Source organism: Coturnix japonica, chromosome 1 (assembly GCF_001577835.2).
Source record: "Coturnix japonica isolate 7356 chromosome 1, Coturnix japonica 2.1, whole genome shotgun sequence".
Taxonomy (NCBI): domain Eukaryota; kingdom Metazoa; phylum Chordata; class Aves; order Galliformes; family Phasianidae; genus Coturnix; species Coturnix japonica.
Window position 1 is genome coordinate 22334049 of NC_029516.1, and position 17138 is coordinate 22351186.

Consider the following 17138-nt stretch of genomic DNA (forward strand, 5'->3'; position numbering starts at 1 on the left):
GGCAAAGACCGGGAGACCAGGGGGTGGGGGAAGAGCTGGCGCTGGCTGGGAGTGCTCCTCACCTCCTGTGGGACGCTGCTCAGGTCCCCTCATGGCGGGGCTGGCTGAGCTCTGGGCTCAGAGAGGTGGGAGCTGAAATGCTGTGGTGAAAAACGAAACCGAAGGCTGAGAGGAGTCAGATGATGTTTGTGAGATATCCTTCCTCTAACTTGGTGAAAACCAGAGGAAAAATGGGAAATGATGCATTAGGGAAACCAAGTTCTGCTGCTTGGGTTGTGTGAAATGCTGTGGTAAAGGCTGAATAAAACGACTGAGCACCATTTCATTAATAGGGGTGCCAGTTTCCTCGGTGGTACAATAGCACGTGCAGCTGAAATAACACGGAAATCCTCATTCTGCATAATAAAACATGACAACCCTTAAGTGAATCCACACATCACGTTATTTTATTGGGTACATCTTTCAGTTGGATTAACACTAGGAAACAAAATGACAATTTGGAGCTTCACACGCATCAAGATAGATCTTAGTAGATCATAATTAGTGGTATGATATAGTCACCTTCTAGCAAAAGATCTTGGTACGCTCTGAGGCTCATCCGTCTCTGTTGCAACAGCAGCCATATAAAATTGCTTAATACTGTCACATGCAGCACAACAAAATATTCCCAGTACCTGTAGCATTCTAGATGCCCTAGAGGGACTGTTGTATTTAAATAAAAGAAAGCAATATTGTACAAGTGGTTTTTGCAGGTCAAGCGAGCACTGGAAAATTACAATGCCCTGAAAATCGATATAGAAACAAAGGATGAAAATGAAAAAGTCAATGAATGTACAATTTGGGCAACTTGTCTGATTCAGAAAAGCTGAAGAGACGTTTTAAATATCTGTAGCCATGCTGGACAAAGGTAGTTTTGTTCCTGTTGGGAACAAAATAAACAACAAACAAACCTTGTATGTGATGAGGTCCTTGCTAGAGGCAAAGCAGTGAAGCGTAGAACGAGAAAGGTATGTCCTGACATAGTTTGGTTTGGGAGCATCTCATACTTGTTATTTGGAGTCAACAACTGCAGTTAATGGTCTGTAGCATGGAATGCATTGCGTAGCATTCAGTTTCATGCAACAGGAATTGATAATTTCTATCCAAGAGTCTTAAAATAAACCAGCTGGGGAAGTCTGTGTTGATTTCCAACAAGCCTTAGGATTTGCCACCTACTGGGGTATTGCCAAGGAAACAGCTTTACTTAAAATGTAAAAAGAGGATCACTCAAGGAGGTAGATCTGGGCATATAAACATGGCTGATTTTCTCCTAAGATGTGATATCTAGCTGCTGGTTTTACTGTGTTTAAGCAAGGTTTTTTTTTCTTAACATTTGCAGAATTTTACCATGGTGAGGGGAATGATTCAGGGGAGGACTGTTGAGTCATCACAGATATTAGTGGGAACCTTCTGTGCATTACACTGGCAGGTGCTTTACTGTGACCTTAGGACTTAATGGGAAGTGAATAATCAGGATAATGTGGAAATAAGTGCTGCTCTTGCCTTATGACTCAGTGTTTTGAAGTGGTTTTGTGTCTTTTCAGGAAGAATATGGATACTTCATGGGGAGTTTAAAGGAAGGAGAACTAAAAATATTCCTGAAGATGCAGAGCGAACTGCAGGATGGGAAGCTTAAGGATGCCAAGATTAAGAAGTGACTTAGAAAATATCTCCTCGGGGGGTGACTGCAGTATAAAGCAGTGATGCCTGAGTTAGTTTGGAATTTATCTGCATCTTATCTGAAGTTATATTTCCTCACTTGCTGTTTTAATTTGTACAAATTCAGTTTCCAACCGGTAGCTCTTATTATGCCATGAAGTTCATCTACATAGCTTTTTTATGTGCCACTGTCTCTACACATCGATCAAAGGTTAATTTGCACTGCAGTTACATGCAGTAAAGTGAAACATCCAATTGCTAACAAGCCAACCCAAGTTTAAGTGAATTTCTAATCCCACATTGGAGCTCACTCCGGGCCGCCTGGTCTGTCTGATGAGCAGTGTGTGGTTTACTGATGCAAGGAGAGAAGGGCAATTTAAAATAAAATAGAAAAGCAGCCATTGAGTCTATTTAATTTTATCAGACACCGTAGAGCTACTAATCAAGTACATTGCTGTTCTGCTTTTGTCATTTATTTCGGTATTGACTCTGAGCAGTATTTGGTCTTTGCAAACCTCCCAGTTCTCTCTTTTTACCTTACAGTATCTTAACAGTTAAAGCAAATAGGTTTATTCGAGAAGAGTTGAATGGTAAATCCTTACATTAAATGCTTAAAGTCATGTAGGGAAGAAAGCTATAATGCAGTCTAGCTCTAGTGCAAACTTTAGACTGAGCTCCTTCCTTGGCTAACACAATCTTTTAGGTTGCAGCAGGTATTCAAGAGAATGGCTCAGTAGCCCTTCACCATCTGTGGAAGTCTGAGGATATTTAGGCTTTTTCAGTGACGTTTATAAGATTGTTGCAGCATTAAGTTTCACAACTATAATATTTATTGAAATTTTGCATTGTATTTTATGTTTATGACTGTGCATGTCACAATTGTCTGGATGACAGGCTTGATATTTAGAGTAGACATTTTTTTGCTGTTTTGGGGGCTGATTTTACCATTGCATTCAGATCCGATCCAGGCTTGCTCGGTGGCTTCCTACTCTGCTTCTATTCTTGGGAGCTTTCTCAGCTTCTTTTTCCATCCCACCCCCTCCAGGAATAGTCAGCTATATATCTTGCCTTATGTAATTCAAATTCACAGTCCTAGGTTTGCCTTTCTTATTTCATAGACAAGTATCTATGTTTTAGGAATTATGAAGGCTTCTCTGAAAGTCATGTATCCTATTTTCATGAGTCTGGCCCACAACCGGAGGTGGTGATGTGGCATTAGAGGTTGAAACTTCCCACCAATATTCTGTTAAATTTTGATGCCCTGCAACAAGATGGCAGCGGAGGGGCAGCCTGAAGGGGGTATACTCATTCAGAGTGGGATTATTTGTGACACAGAGTTTATATTCAGAGATAGGAATGCACAAATGCAGGGTGAAAAAGAGCAAGAATTGAGCATCCAAGAAGCAGCTAACCAAAGGAAGGTAATACAGCTTTGTCTTGACTGCTACTCCTGCTTCAGCAGAGATAGGAAATTGCAGGTCTTTGAAGGGAGGTTCAGTGGGCTGTAATGGCAGCAGCAACTGCGAAGAAGTGGAGGCAACAAGATGATAAGGATGAAATGCTGCTCAATAAAATACCTAAGCAGCTCTGAGCTACAATTTAGAAGAAGTAATGCTTACATAATCCAGACTGTGTTGATTTTCAGAGGTGCTAAAAATTGGATGTTTTGTTGAATCTGAAGCATGTAATCTTCACTCACCGTGTTGGTGTCAGTACGCTTCTCCCAACACGTTTGTTATCTTTGCTATTTTAGTACGTGAACCACTTAAAGGGCACAGTGTTAGCTTTTATAATCTTGTCTACTTGCCCACCTTTTTCTTCACCCACCCTTTGACTTCTTGAACGTGTTGTTTGATAAAGTTGTCAGATTTGCAAAAGCACTTCACCCACAATTCTCTGATGACAAAATCATGATTTCCTTCTGAAATGGAGCACTGGTGAGTAAGGAAGGTGATTGGCTGCTTATGAACATCTTTTATTACAGAATACTTTAATAATTTGATTATGGCTTGTTTCACTATGGTGAAGTAAAACGGTGTTCTAAAAGTATTCTTACTGTTAGTGGTGTTAGGTGAATTGTCAGTATTACCAGATTGCTGGTCGATGCTAAGGGTTAAAATTACAGCATCAAAGTTTGCAGGAAAAATTGCCAGACTATTTGGAATCTCTTTTTTTCTAGCTTTTATTTTTCAGTGTGTGTAGAAAAGTTTCTAATTTAAACATTAGTCTGTGCTACTGATTGTCCAGTAAATTACATTATAGCCTTGTGCTTTGACAGAACTTTGGAAAGAACGATATTAACACGTATGTACGTTAGCATGCTGTTGTTCAAAGAGACATAATTAGCTACATACAGTTACACATACAGCTGAAGGGTTTCAAGAACATTGATAAACTGGAAAAGGGTAATAAAAAGAATAATCAGGGACTGGAAAATGAGAGCAATTAAATCTGGTTAGTTTATCAACAGAAAGCTAAAATGTTTATAAATTTTATGTGATTGGAAAGTTGCTAACAGGATGTTTTAATACAGTAGAGTGTGACATGACCAGATATTGAAACAGGATGCTTTCAACTACAAAGAAACATAGATTTTACTTGCCAGAGTAGCTGACTATTGGGGCAATTTAGCCAAAGCAGCACTGGGGCTTGCAAACGTAGAGCAAGTATTTGATGCTTTTCTAGAAGAAAAATTCTACAGTTCAGCAAGGAATTAAGTCTATGGCCTGTGCTGCAGAAGAAGGTAGGAAGGAAGATCCTGCAGCAACCCCCCACGATGTTGCAGTGTATGATTCCATTAACCATTTTATTCATTCTCCTGCTTGGCAACTGATGGAGGGAAACTCAAGTAGCTCCACGAGAGAGCCAAAGAGAAGAGAGCTGAAAGCACAGCAAACTTGAGTGGGAGGGGATCTGTCTGTTAACAACACCAGGGAAGTTACTGAAGTTGAAATGGGCGTTAACAGATTAGAGATCAGGGTCAAATAGAAGGCCCATGAATATCAGAACAGTTAAAATGAGATTATTTTGGGGAGTTTTTTCAGTGCTTCAGTTGTAAACATCTGAGTCTTGAGCTGTTGACCCTGAGCTCTCATTACATCAACAGGGAGATATAAGCATTGCCAGGGGTGAGATACTTTTGACCTAGTTAAGATGCCTTCTTTGGGATAAGATTGTTGGTTCTAACGAGGTGCAGAGTTCAGATCCAGATGTCTAAATAGGAGGCCTATGTTATGAGAGGTGAATCCTCTTTCAGCGTTAAAAGATCAGGGGGGCAAGAGGGTGATGGACTGAGGAACAGGGGCATGGACTGAGGGAAAAGCAAAACAGAGGGCTGAAGTTACAGGGCTAATTAAAAGGAGAAAAGATGGCAGTTAATTCACCATTATTCTATGCTCCTTGGGGAACTCATGCTCGAGGTAAATCCTATGTTTATCAATGAAGGATTTTGTAACAGTTTTTGTTCTCTCTGTAGAATAACTCTTGCTTGAGCATCAGGAATGTTTTATTGGAAGCCTACAAAGGTAGAGCAGGATTAAGATTAGCAAAGCAAGAAGAGGTTGGGAACGTGAGGTGGGAGAATCAAAGCATGAGGTTTCTACATTCGATAATAGTTGAACAGGGCCTTTAACTGCGTGCATGAAAACATCTCTGAGAGTTCTCAAACATTAATCAGTCTAACTTTTCTTTGGTGTACAGCATTTGTTTGTCTTTATGCCCACATAGGTTGGGAAGAAAGGGAAGGTCCTGGAGAAAGCAGCAGTGGTGCTAAGAGAAAGCAAATAAAACTGAGGAAAACAAAGGAGCTGGAGCACTGCTGAGCACCAGGAGTAGAGCAGCCAACAGGATTTGAAGGGCTCCATGAGAAACCACACAAATTCCTTTCCTTCCCTCTCACTGAGACTGGTTCCTGTTTATAGTTTAGTTTTTCACTTCTGAAAAAAGAAAGTGTAGTATTCTGAATGGATCTGTTTATTATGGGACATTGTTTAGCAATTCTTTTCTCAGCAGGAAATGGTAAGTGTGCTGGTTTGTATAATGAGGTTGAGATTCACTGGAGGAGCCCAAATTCCTTTTCTTTTCTTCTCTATAGAAATGAATTTCTGATGATAAAAATCAGTTAAGATAAACCATACAAGCAGATATGATGGTTGAGATTTTCTGTGCCTGTGTAGCTCAAACACAATGCTACTTCTAGCTTCTTAACAGTATGGGGCCTTAATATTTCATCTTGCGTGATATAGTGAAAAATACATTATTGGAAGAGCTTGATACCAAAATAAGTGTTAAAAGATGAGACGTGCATAGCACTAAAATGGTTTGCTCTCTGATACCATTACAGTAAAAACCACTCTTTGAACATAAGCAACTCTTCACAGAATGCCCCAGTCAATTAAAAAAGAAAGATTCCTTAAAAGCATTAACCATGTTGTGTATTGATAAAGTCTCACACACCTATTAAAATATTTTTTTTCTCTGCACTGTTTCATAGAAGACTGAGTGATATAAGTTACCTGTGACAGGCATGTAAACTCCATACAGCAGAACTTACTTTTGTCCTTATAGCACAAGAGCTGTTTTCTTGGGACATGTCAGCTCTTAGTAGATGATACAGTGATGCCTCATATGTAAAAGCAATGCTGAGGATGTCATTTTTCCACTGTCCTTTACTCAGAGTGCTCCAAGGTATGACTATAACTAGGGGGAAGTTCTTTACTAGGAGAGTGGTGAGGCCCTGGAACAGGCTGCCCAGGGATGTTGTGGATGCCCCATCCTTGGAGGTGTTCAAGGCCAGGTTGGATGGGGCCTTGGGCAACCTGATTTAGTAAACATGGAGGTTTGGTGGCCCTGCCAGGCAGGGGGGTTGGAGCTTCATGATCCTTGAGGTCCCTTCCAACCCAGGTCATTCTGTGATTACATTGTTCTCAGTTTTATAGAAACTGGGAGGTCTCTACATGAATGTAAGAGGGGAGGAATTTCACCCACTTGAATTCTGAAACTGATGATAGCCATAGGCCAGTTTGGCTAAGACCAGACCATCAGAAATCAAGGAAGGAGGCTACAATTGGGCGTGCATGCACAAAGATAAATGCAGGTTCTACATGTTGTCTTGTGGTAACACCTCATTTGACTTCAAAAGACAGTATTTTCTTGATTTGAGGCATGTTTTACACAGAACCAAGGTACGTAATTGTGCAGATATCTACTGCAAGAGCACAATTAATACCACATGCATAACACAGTTCAGTGTGAGAATTATCTAGCATTGTGTCTCATGCTTCTTTTGTACTCCACCACAAGCAACTCCAGAGGCTTCATGAAGATAGACTTTATTCAACAGTTTGCATGGAACAAAAATCCATCAAAGTATTTCCACTGTTGATTATGTCTGTGGCAAATAAATGTTGATAACAGCTTTATCTCTTTCTGGGAAGCATGTAACAAACAGAAAAATTATGGCTTTTTAGTTGCAGTAAGTTGGGATATGGAAAATATAAGTCACATTCTTCCTGTATCTTAACATGTAAGAAAACCAACTGGTGGGAGCTTAATACAACATGAAAGAAAACACATCTCATTGTAGTGACCCCAGGAAATAATCTTTTGGTCAAGAACGGTAACTCAGAACAAAAATAACACAAAAAAAATTAAAGGTCGGATGATGATGTTTTCATTTCTTCCTGCTCAAGACATATATACAGGAGTGAAACATGTTAACTCTGAAAAAAAAACATCACCTCTTTCTGGCTCCTTAACACACATTTTATGTGAACTTAATAGCAATTGGTGGTTCTTGGAAGCAGTGAAATTGCTTCTGATAAATTCTTTGTGATACCAGGCAAAGCATCATTAGGAATATCAATAATCACACAGAAGAAATGTTAACTCACCCAACCAGTGAGAGGGACCTTTGGCTACAGACCACTCATCACAGCATGGCCTTCATCCAGATAACAACCTTCTTTTTGGAGGCTGGCCTTTAAATTGGCCCAGGGAGGAGTGGAGTGGACCCTCCAATTCAGGTGTGAAGCACAGATGAATTGCTTGCACCTTTCTTCCTTGGGCCAGGCACCTCCTTCACCAGGTGCTCAATCACTAGTTCAGTCCCTGACATAACGGTTCCCTTACAGCAATAGGAAATATTAGAACCATTGGTAGTATCTAATATCTCACTAAATATTTGCAGTATCTAGATGAACTATTCTGAACTAAAATAAATAAATGGATTTTTACCCTGGAAATGGTACATACCTGTAGTCCACACGTCTTTTCAGAAGTGTTTGCAATTTTTAGAGTGATACTTGCTATTTCTATACCTACTTCAACACCTATTGCTGCCGTTCTAATGATACCCCTGAGCGGTACAGCTCATTAGGCTGAAGGAAGGCCTCATACACTTTCCCTCCGGATGGTAAGCCCAGGCTTTTTTCAATCTGTGGAAAGTTAATGCAAACACAGTGCGCTACTTCCTGCCTCAGCAGAAGATTTTGAACTACTGTTTTCAGTCTCTCATATCGGATCAAAGTATATGGCAAAAAAAGATTCTTATTCCTGTTGTGATCACTAGGATGAGATAACAAAGAGATACCAAGAGAAGCGGGATATCCAGAGCTGTAAGGTAACATTATCCAGCGTGTGGGAAAGGGATCTCTATTCTGACTGCTCTTCTTCAAATGTTTGTGGCCCTCATATAAAAAATAATGTTTAGGAAGAAAGGACCCTTTGTAGGTATTTAAAGTGTGACATGGGAGAAGACAAAACGCTTTCATGAGGATTTGACATTGACGGGTTGGTGGCAGGATGTGAGACTTTGATAACGTATGAAAAGCACGGAATGGAAACAGGCAGGGGGTGGTGAGACGCAGATGGAGAGTTGTATTGTGTACTGCTTGCTGACATGATGACATGGAAAGCTGTTTCTCAGCCTCGTTGGGTGTATTTGCAGACCTGATGTAGCTGAGTCCAGCTTCCTCTTGCATCCTAGCACTGTCCTGGATGTTGTATTTTGGCTGTTACCTCATGTAGCTTTTGGTGGTTGAACCTGTGTTTGTTCCTTTCTGGCACTTTGTAAGTCTTCATCACTGCTTATTTGTTTCTGAGTTTGGCCTTAAGTTATAGTTACAACCTTTTCTAGTCACACCAGGTTGCTGCTGCCACTATTCTTCCCTGCCTTGTGTGTGGGGATGCTCTTGCCAGCCCAGAAAGGAAGAAAAGAAATAGGAAAGGAATGGGAAAATGAGAGGGTGGTTGGGGAGGGGGGGCAACAGATCTCATGCCCTTACATAATAGATCTATTGACCCTTACAATTTCTGGGCAGTACAGCTTACCTCTGATTATGGGCTGTATTCCAGGCAAGGATTTTTCAAATGGGCTATTAGCAAACAAAAAACAATTCCAGCCCTCTTAGTTTGACAAAGATGGGATTTTATAACGTGCAATGCAGGAGCTAGAGGAGTGCCAGTTTGTGGCCAGCCCTGCAAGTCGCTGCCATGGGGCTGCTGCTGCCCTGGGTGTCAGGTGGAAGGGAAGGGGTGAAATGAGCCAAGTCTCAGGCTGCCCCAGAGGGTTCTGTGTTATGTATGAACATGTTTGGAGAGTTCTGGGAGCCAAGCAAAGCAAAACAAAAGGAAAACCAAAACAAATCGTGAAGTTATTGCAATGGGCGTGAATAGAGTAATTGCCCTAATGTCAGGAGAGGAACTGATGGAGACAGAGAGGAATTTCAGTCGTGACTAAACTGCAAAATCCCAGAGATGCGCTCCTGTTTTGGTGCTGTAGCTATCTGTTTGCACAGCACCACCCGGGACGTGACTTGCTCTGTTTCATGTGGATTAAAGATTAGAGACAGCAGGCTGTGGCTGCAGAAACCCACAGTGAAACATGAGTCCTTGGGCCAGAAAGGATACTGAGGCAATTGGCGTGGAGATCTCAGTCTCTTCCTGCTGCAGGACATACAGCCTTTATTTGGGGCTCTCTTTTGTAGTATCAGACAATCTATGCTGAGAGCTGACAATGAACATACAGTGAGTGAGCACTGAGTGCCAAGAACAATGCCAGGTGTGCTGTGAAGACTAAAGAATTTTGGGTAAAGGAAGCCAAGCCAGGGTTCCCTGTTCCTGAAAGGGAATAGTTTCTAATAATAGGAAATGTTGAATCAGTCAATGAGACGGCGCGTCTTAAATGAAGCATGAAGCATAAAATTGGGTGACAGCAAAATCTGAGCAGCTCTGTGAAATTGCTACTGCTGCAAGGACTCCTCACGGGGCTGGACACCAACCAGCTGCTTGAGGTGAACAGTTACAAGTGAGCCCTTCATGCTTTGCCCATGGCACACTGTTAGAAAAGAGTTAATGGCTTAAATTTATCTGATAAAAGGTGATTCATATCCACCAGCAAGGGCTGTATTTAGCAGATCCTAAACAGATGCTACTCTACAGAAAATAAAGTCCTTCCTTCCTTCCTTCCTTCCTTCCTTCCTTCCTTCCTTCCTTCCTTCCTTCCTTCCTTCCTTCCTTCCTTCCTTCCTTCCTTCCTTCCTTCCTTCCTTCCTTCCTTCCTTCCTTCTTCCTTCCTATCCTTCCTCCTTCCTCTTTCCCTTCCTTCCTTTCCTTCCTTCCTTCCTTCCTTCCTTCCTTCCTTCCTTCCTTCCTTCCTTCCTTCCTTCCTTCCTTCCTTCCTTCCTTCCTTCCTTCCTTCCTTCTTCCTTTCTTCCTTCCTTCCTTCCTTCCTTCCTTCCTTCCTTCCTTCCTTCCTTCCTTCCTTCCTTCCTTCCTTTCCTTCTCTTCCTTCCTTCCTTCCTTTCCTTCCTCCTTCCTTCCTTCCTTCCTTCCTTCCTTCTCTTCCTTCGCTTCCTCCTTCCCTTCCTTCCTTCCTTCCTTCCTTCCTTCCTTCCTTCCTTCCTTCCTTCCTTCCTTCCCTTCCTTCCTTCCTTCCTTCCTTCCTTCCTTCTTCTTCCTTCCTCCTTCCTGTCTCCTTCTTTCCTTCCTTCTTCCTTGCCTTCCGTTCCGTTCTCCTCTTCCTTCTTCTTCCGTCTTCCTTCCTTCTTCCTTCCTTCCTTCCTTCCTATCCTTTTCCTTCCCTCCCTGTCCCCTCCCTCCTCCTCCCTCTCCTCCCCCCTCCCTCAAGCTCCCTTCCTCCCTTCCCTCCTTTCCTTCCTTTCCTTCCTTTCCTTCCTTTCCTTCCTTTCCTTCCTTTCCTTCCTTTCCTCCCTCCCTTCCTCCCATTTCTTATTTCTTTCTATTTTTGCTTGCTGGTATCCATATATATGCATGTAATAAAAAGCCATGAAGGATATCCAGAGATTCTTATCCAAACTATTTGAGATCATATTATAAAGATACCATCTAAAGACAACAATAAATGTTCCAGTGTAATTGCCTTGAAGCACCAGCAGTCTGGAAATCTGAGAGCTATTGTTGACGTAGGACTTCATTTCAGTCAATTCACAGCAACAGCACTGATCAAATGCATTTATAGAATCATAGAATCACTTGAGTTGGAAAGAACCATAAAGGCCATGTAGTCTAACTGCCCTGCAGTGAACAGGGACACCTACAGCTCCAGCAGGGTGCTCAGAGCCCCATCCAGCCTGGCCTCGAGTGTCTCCAAGGACAGAGCATCCCTCATGTCTCTGGGCAACCTGTTCCAATGCTTCACTACCCTTCTAATAAAAACAAACAAACAAGTCTTTTTTTTTGTATCCAGTCCAAGCTCCCCTCTCTTTTAGTTTGAAACCATTTCCCTGATTTGCTCTTCTTTGGTAGTTATTTGCCATTCAAGTCATACAGGTCCTCCTGAATGTGCGAGTCTCCCAGTGTGAAGATAAATATCGGCAGATCAGGAAAAGAGAAACGTTCTCTGAAGAACCAAAATATGATAAAATAAGGCAAAAAGAATTTCAGCAGCTGCAAAAACCTGAGATGCAGGGGAGAGTGCAGTGGTTCAACCACAGTTTCAATGGAAGAAAAACAAATAGATCAAACAGCCAAATATCGAGATTTTACATGGGATGGTGTTAAAAACTATTAAAAAGCTCTTATAGTCCCAGACCAGCTGCCTTCACACAGCGGAACGCTGCGTGTTAAAACTGATCACACTTCCCAAACCTTCCAGTAATTGCTGCAATGAATGCACTGTGTACGAGCACAGCTGTGCACTAGATGGCACTGTTGGTTTTGGTTTTACCGCTGTCTCCCTCTTCTGGGGAACTTAATTAGCTTCCCTTTGAAAACAAACATGCTGTTCCAACAGAGGGTCAGCGTACATTGTTCTGGGCTGCTGCTTTTATGTTTATAGTCGTGTAATCAATATGTTGGAAGGGTAATTAATTTTTAACTTCGAGCCAATTGTAGATCAAATGCCAGCAGAGTTACTGGGTGGAGACAGTTTAATTTCTTTTGAAGCAACGATCCTGATGAGCTGTAAGGGGTTTACAATGAGCTGCTGGAGATCCAGAAGACCTTCTGCTTTGAAATGGTGATGCTGACTTTAAAACAACATCATTACTGTGATTCAGATTAATGAGTTGTGGCATAATTCTGGTAAAGTTCTTCCTGTGTACTTGCTATATTTTGGCCTGTCAATTCCTATTTCAAAGCAGCATTATTTGCTTTGACTATTCTGTTCTTATCAAAGGCATGGTACAAAGTTGACATTAAATTGATCAAACTCACTTTCTGCTTTTTATCCCTTTTCAGACATTGTCTGCCTTTGGGAACTGTAGAGGGTCCAGGGCTGAGACAGGGGAGGTTTAGGTTAGATATTAGGAGGAAGTTTCTCACACAGGGGGTGGTGATGCACTGGAACAGGTTGCCCAAAGGAGGTTGTGGATGCCCCATCCCTGGAGGCATTCAAGGCCAGGCTGAATGTGGCTCTGGGCAGCCTGGTCTGGTGGTTGGCAACCCTGCACATAGCAGAGGCTTGAAACTGGATGATCATTGTGGTCCTTTCCAACCCAGGCCATTCTGTGGTTCTATGTACAATGGGATACAGGATGCTGCCAGAAGCTGGGGATTCTGCAATCCTTCTGCCCCACATGTGAGGGTCACCTGCCAGGCTGGGCTCCTGGCTGCTGCCCCTTTCCCTTGTATAGGCCAGCTCTGACCACCTCTCATCCCTTTCTTCAAGATGTATGCTGCCTCCACTCCCAGTGCTTTCAGCCCATCCCTTCATGCTTCCTTGTCTCTGAGCTGACCTGTCTTGATCATAGTTTCATCCGTTCTCTCTTTTATCTTTTTCCTTCTCCTTGTTCTTCAGCATTCAAACAAATTAGAGTCCCGGCACTCAGATCTTAATCCCCGTGCTATTACTTTAATATCTTCTTCCTGCTCCTTTTATTTTATTTTATTTTACAATCAATAAATGGGCCATTTTCATGGATAGGCTATTGATCACTTCCTCAGTTGCTGGGATTCTTTCTGATCTGGTGTCTGTGCTCTCCATTACGTTACGATTTCACCAGAGGCTCCGGTTGTCTGTTCCGTTCTTGTGCAAGTCGCAGGGCCTCTCTGCTCTCCTCATCTTCCTTCATCTCTTGGCTGACTTGCGATACTTTGATCATTTAATTGGATCTCATGCCAAGCAAAACCATGAGCAATGATTTAATTTGAAATTAAACTTTTGTTTGGTCTAACATTAAAAAAAAAATAAAGCCAAATTAATACAAAAAGCCCACACCATTTAACAGTCTCTGAAAAAAATTCACCATTTCATAGTTTTGGGTTGAAACTGTTAATTAAATTCAGACTGGGACGAACAGCAATTTCTGTCCTTTTGAGTCCTGCTTTTGAGCAAGTCTTATCAGTTAATGGCGCTGCGTTACTGAGCTCTGCTGCAAACATCTCTAATTTCTGCTGGAACCAAGAATAGCCCTCAGTACAGATAGGCACGGCCATCAGCTACCAAGCCCTGTCGGATTTTTAACCTTTTCAGGAAGACAAAACATTCTAAGTAGGATAACGATCAGCAGGGTTTAGGGTCCACACCATTACATTTCCTGTCACAAATAAATCTTGTGACTAATAAAGGCGAGGCTGCAGTTCCTGCAGCAGAGCCATCCATAGACTGCAGTCTACAGTAGTTTGCAAAATATTAGATTAAGATCATGAAATTTATTCTCGTTTTGAGACAAACTAGAGACAGATATTTGCAACTTACAGAAAGATTGAAAACCCAATTACTGCAACCGCAAGATCTGAAAAGAAAAATCCACGCTGTCTTTCTGCCTGTCTGTTCTGCAGGATGCATTTCTTTTCCCTGCTGCTTCAGAGCAGTGTTTCTAATGAGCATTTGGGAACACTGGCTGTTTTGGGAGGTGGGATGGGACAGTAGCATGGAACGATATACTTACAGTAGAGGGAGCTGAAGTTCAGTGAGCACATGCATGAGTTTTTATTGCTGTATGAGTTTATCACTGTGAAGGCACTAGAGAGGAAAGGACCACTTCTGTGATTTTGAGAGGGCTGCTTCTGCATCCCTCACCTGCTGAGTGCTGTCTCTGGCAGTGTGAGTGGCACACGTCTGAGAGTCACCCGCTGGGGCCCCTGGATGTTTTCCCCTGTGTGAGGTTTGATTTGTGGAAGAGACTGGCAACGGTGTCCGTGTAACCTTGCAAACAGTGAATGTCAGCACACCTCCTGCCAAAGGCTGATGATTCCATCTTTCAAAGTATTCTAACTTCCTACCGCAGCACAGTCAGCGTCTCTTTTGTGTTCGTGGTTCTCCAGTGCTCCTTACCCTTGTCCTGGGCTCCATCTGACCCATCTCACAAGAGAGTGCTGAAGAAATTCTGCGATTTTGCAGCACTGTTTAAAAAGCAGAGATCTCTGGTTCTCTGCAGCTGGCTGGTTGAGTTATGCAAGCTATTCAAAGTTAATTAAAATGGAGACAAAACAAGTGCGAAATAACAGAATACATATGCACATATGGACTGGGGATGCAACTGAGTCCCAGCTCTCGGCTTTGCCATCACTCTCCTTGGTGAAAGCTGTCCTCACAGTGAGGCAGTTTTCCTGCCTGCTATGGTTCAACTGAGGTGAGCACAAAAGGATGAGTTGGTGAAGGCATGTTGTCCCAAGATAAGTGTAGGATATACACTTAATAAGAGAAAATAGACGACTCAGAGACTTGCAGACCCACCTAACTTGTATAACCTGAAAGATTCTCAAAGAAGTGATTAATTTGCCCTGCTAACACCTACTGCAATAGTTTTTGATCTGCGTGTATGTGTGGACAAAACTTCTAAACAAGTCATGGTCTGTAGTACTTTGATTTTCCAGACAATTTGGGCTGTATCACTGGTGGTTTACTTAAGCCACGAGCACCAGAGCTTCTGACCTCATTGCTCTATGAGGCACTGAGAAGTCTGGGGAGCTCCGAGTTCATCCTCAGTACCACACTTAAGAAATGTGGATAAAGTGGGAGGACCCAGCGAGAAGAAAACTAACTTGTTCAGAAAAGATGGCATATAAGTAAGAGTTGGAGAAGACCTTTTACCTTAGAAAAGACTACAACAGGATCTATTCTGTTAAAAGTTCTCTGCAAATGATGTGACAGTTATTTGTTTGCTGTGTATACAGAATTTGGGCAAAGCAGAAGCTGGCACCCTGACCCTAACCCTTATGCTGCAGCGGGGGAGATCTGGAAAAGCTGTCCAGGAGAACATTAGCGCTACACAAACAATGAGGTCTTGAAATCCTTGTAGCTTGAGCAGTTATTTTTTAAGAAAACATGCTAGACCAACATTTGCCAAAGCAGCTCAGGTGCATCCATCTGCTCTGAATGACGGAGGGTGGGCTGAGTGACTTCCTGACATTTCCTTCAGCTTTACATCTCTGTTGGAGTGCTCTGAAATGTATTGATGAGGAAAATCCCATTTCCAAACTTGGTAGTAGTATTTATTTGTTATACTTACTAGTATGGTTACAAAGGAAAGCTCTTATCTCCTACATCGGTCCTTTCTGCTCATTCTCTGGTCAGCTTTCTTGGCATTAGGCCTTATCATAGCAGGAGAAAATTACCACTAGCTGTTTAAACAAAGGAGTGCTTAACTAAGAGCATCAAAAAAGGGAGGGAAGAAGGAGGCTTTTGTGATGAGGTTTCTATCAGGGAATTCTCTCAGTATTACAGCATTTCTTAATCACGGGTGATTTTGGTGTTAATTTCCTCAACCGGTTCTTCTCAGAGTGGCTGATTTTTGAGTTGTTTGCCTTTGTGCCTGTTATTGGATAATAGCTCCACGCTGAACAATGTACTGACATTATCTCAGCTGATCGCAGCAGTAGGATGGATTTGCCTCTTTAAGCTGCCTTTTATCAGTTTCCCCTTGTCTGGAAATATAAATCACTGTAGAATGAGGGACATCGCTCATATTCTCTAGCATAGCTTTGATCTGTGAGAGGATGCATTATGTATTCCATTTGTATTTAAAGAAAACTCACTCGACAACATAAGCATCAAAAGTTTGGGATACCTTTCATGTACACAAAAAATATAACAGTGGCATTGCAAACTGCAGATAAAGCAAAGCATCAGTGCTGTCTGTATCTGACTGACACGGCCTACATCTCAGCCGTGCTTTGCCGCTAAATAGAAATTCCCTGGAGACTCTACCAGTCTATCATTTAATGCTTAAATGGTTGGGATTTGTAAAACATCTGGGAAGTAAAAAACACTGGGAAGCATTTCAGATCGTGAGGGAGCTGAGCGCTCCAAGCAGGTGGCTTCTGTCCAGAGAAGGCTCTTCCAGCTTTCAGAAAGGCCGCTCATAAAATCTGACCCAGCTATTGGGGGTAGTGTAAAACTAAGCAAGGGGGTGGGGAGGAGAGATCTTAAACTTCTGTAGAAAATATCATTGAGAATATTGATTAGATGAGTAAAATTGTCTGATCTCACTGTGGTCTCTGATTTACTGTTTGTAACTGAATATATGGATGTTGAACAGAGTTCCCGTGTTCTCATTCAGGTGGTAGAGACTTTAGTTTTTCTTAAAATGAGGACATGATAGTCTGAATCCTGTCTGAAAGATACTAGTGTACAGTTCATGTATGTTACACTTTATGAATAAGTCTCTTTTATAATATCTGCTCAGCAGAGTGGTGCATAAGCATGGTATGAAAAATATGGTGTAAAACAAGCATTACATTAAGGAAGGACGTTTGTTAGTGGCTTTCAGCATGGGCTGTTAACCTCCATGCCCACCAATTTCCCTGCAATGAAGTTACTATTCTAACGCCATTCCACATTTTACGCACTAAAATGTAAGACTACATAAATTTTAAGGCAATGATGGTAACCACTACAGAAACTTCAGGAGGGAGTGCATGGGGATTTGTTTGTATTGATCAGCACAATTCAGATGTTGTCTTGCTATTCAGGACTGTCTACAGACCATAATATTGGATGGATATTTGTGCATAGAACCTTTAGATCATGATGCCTT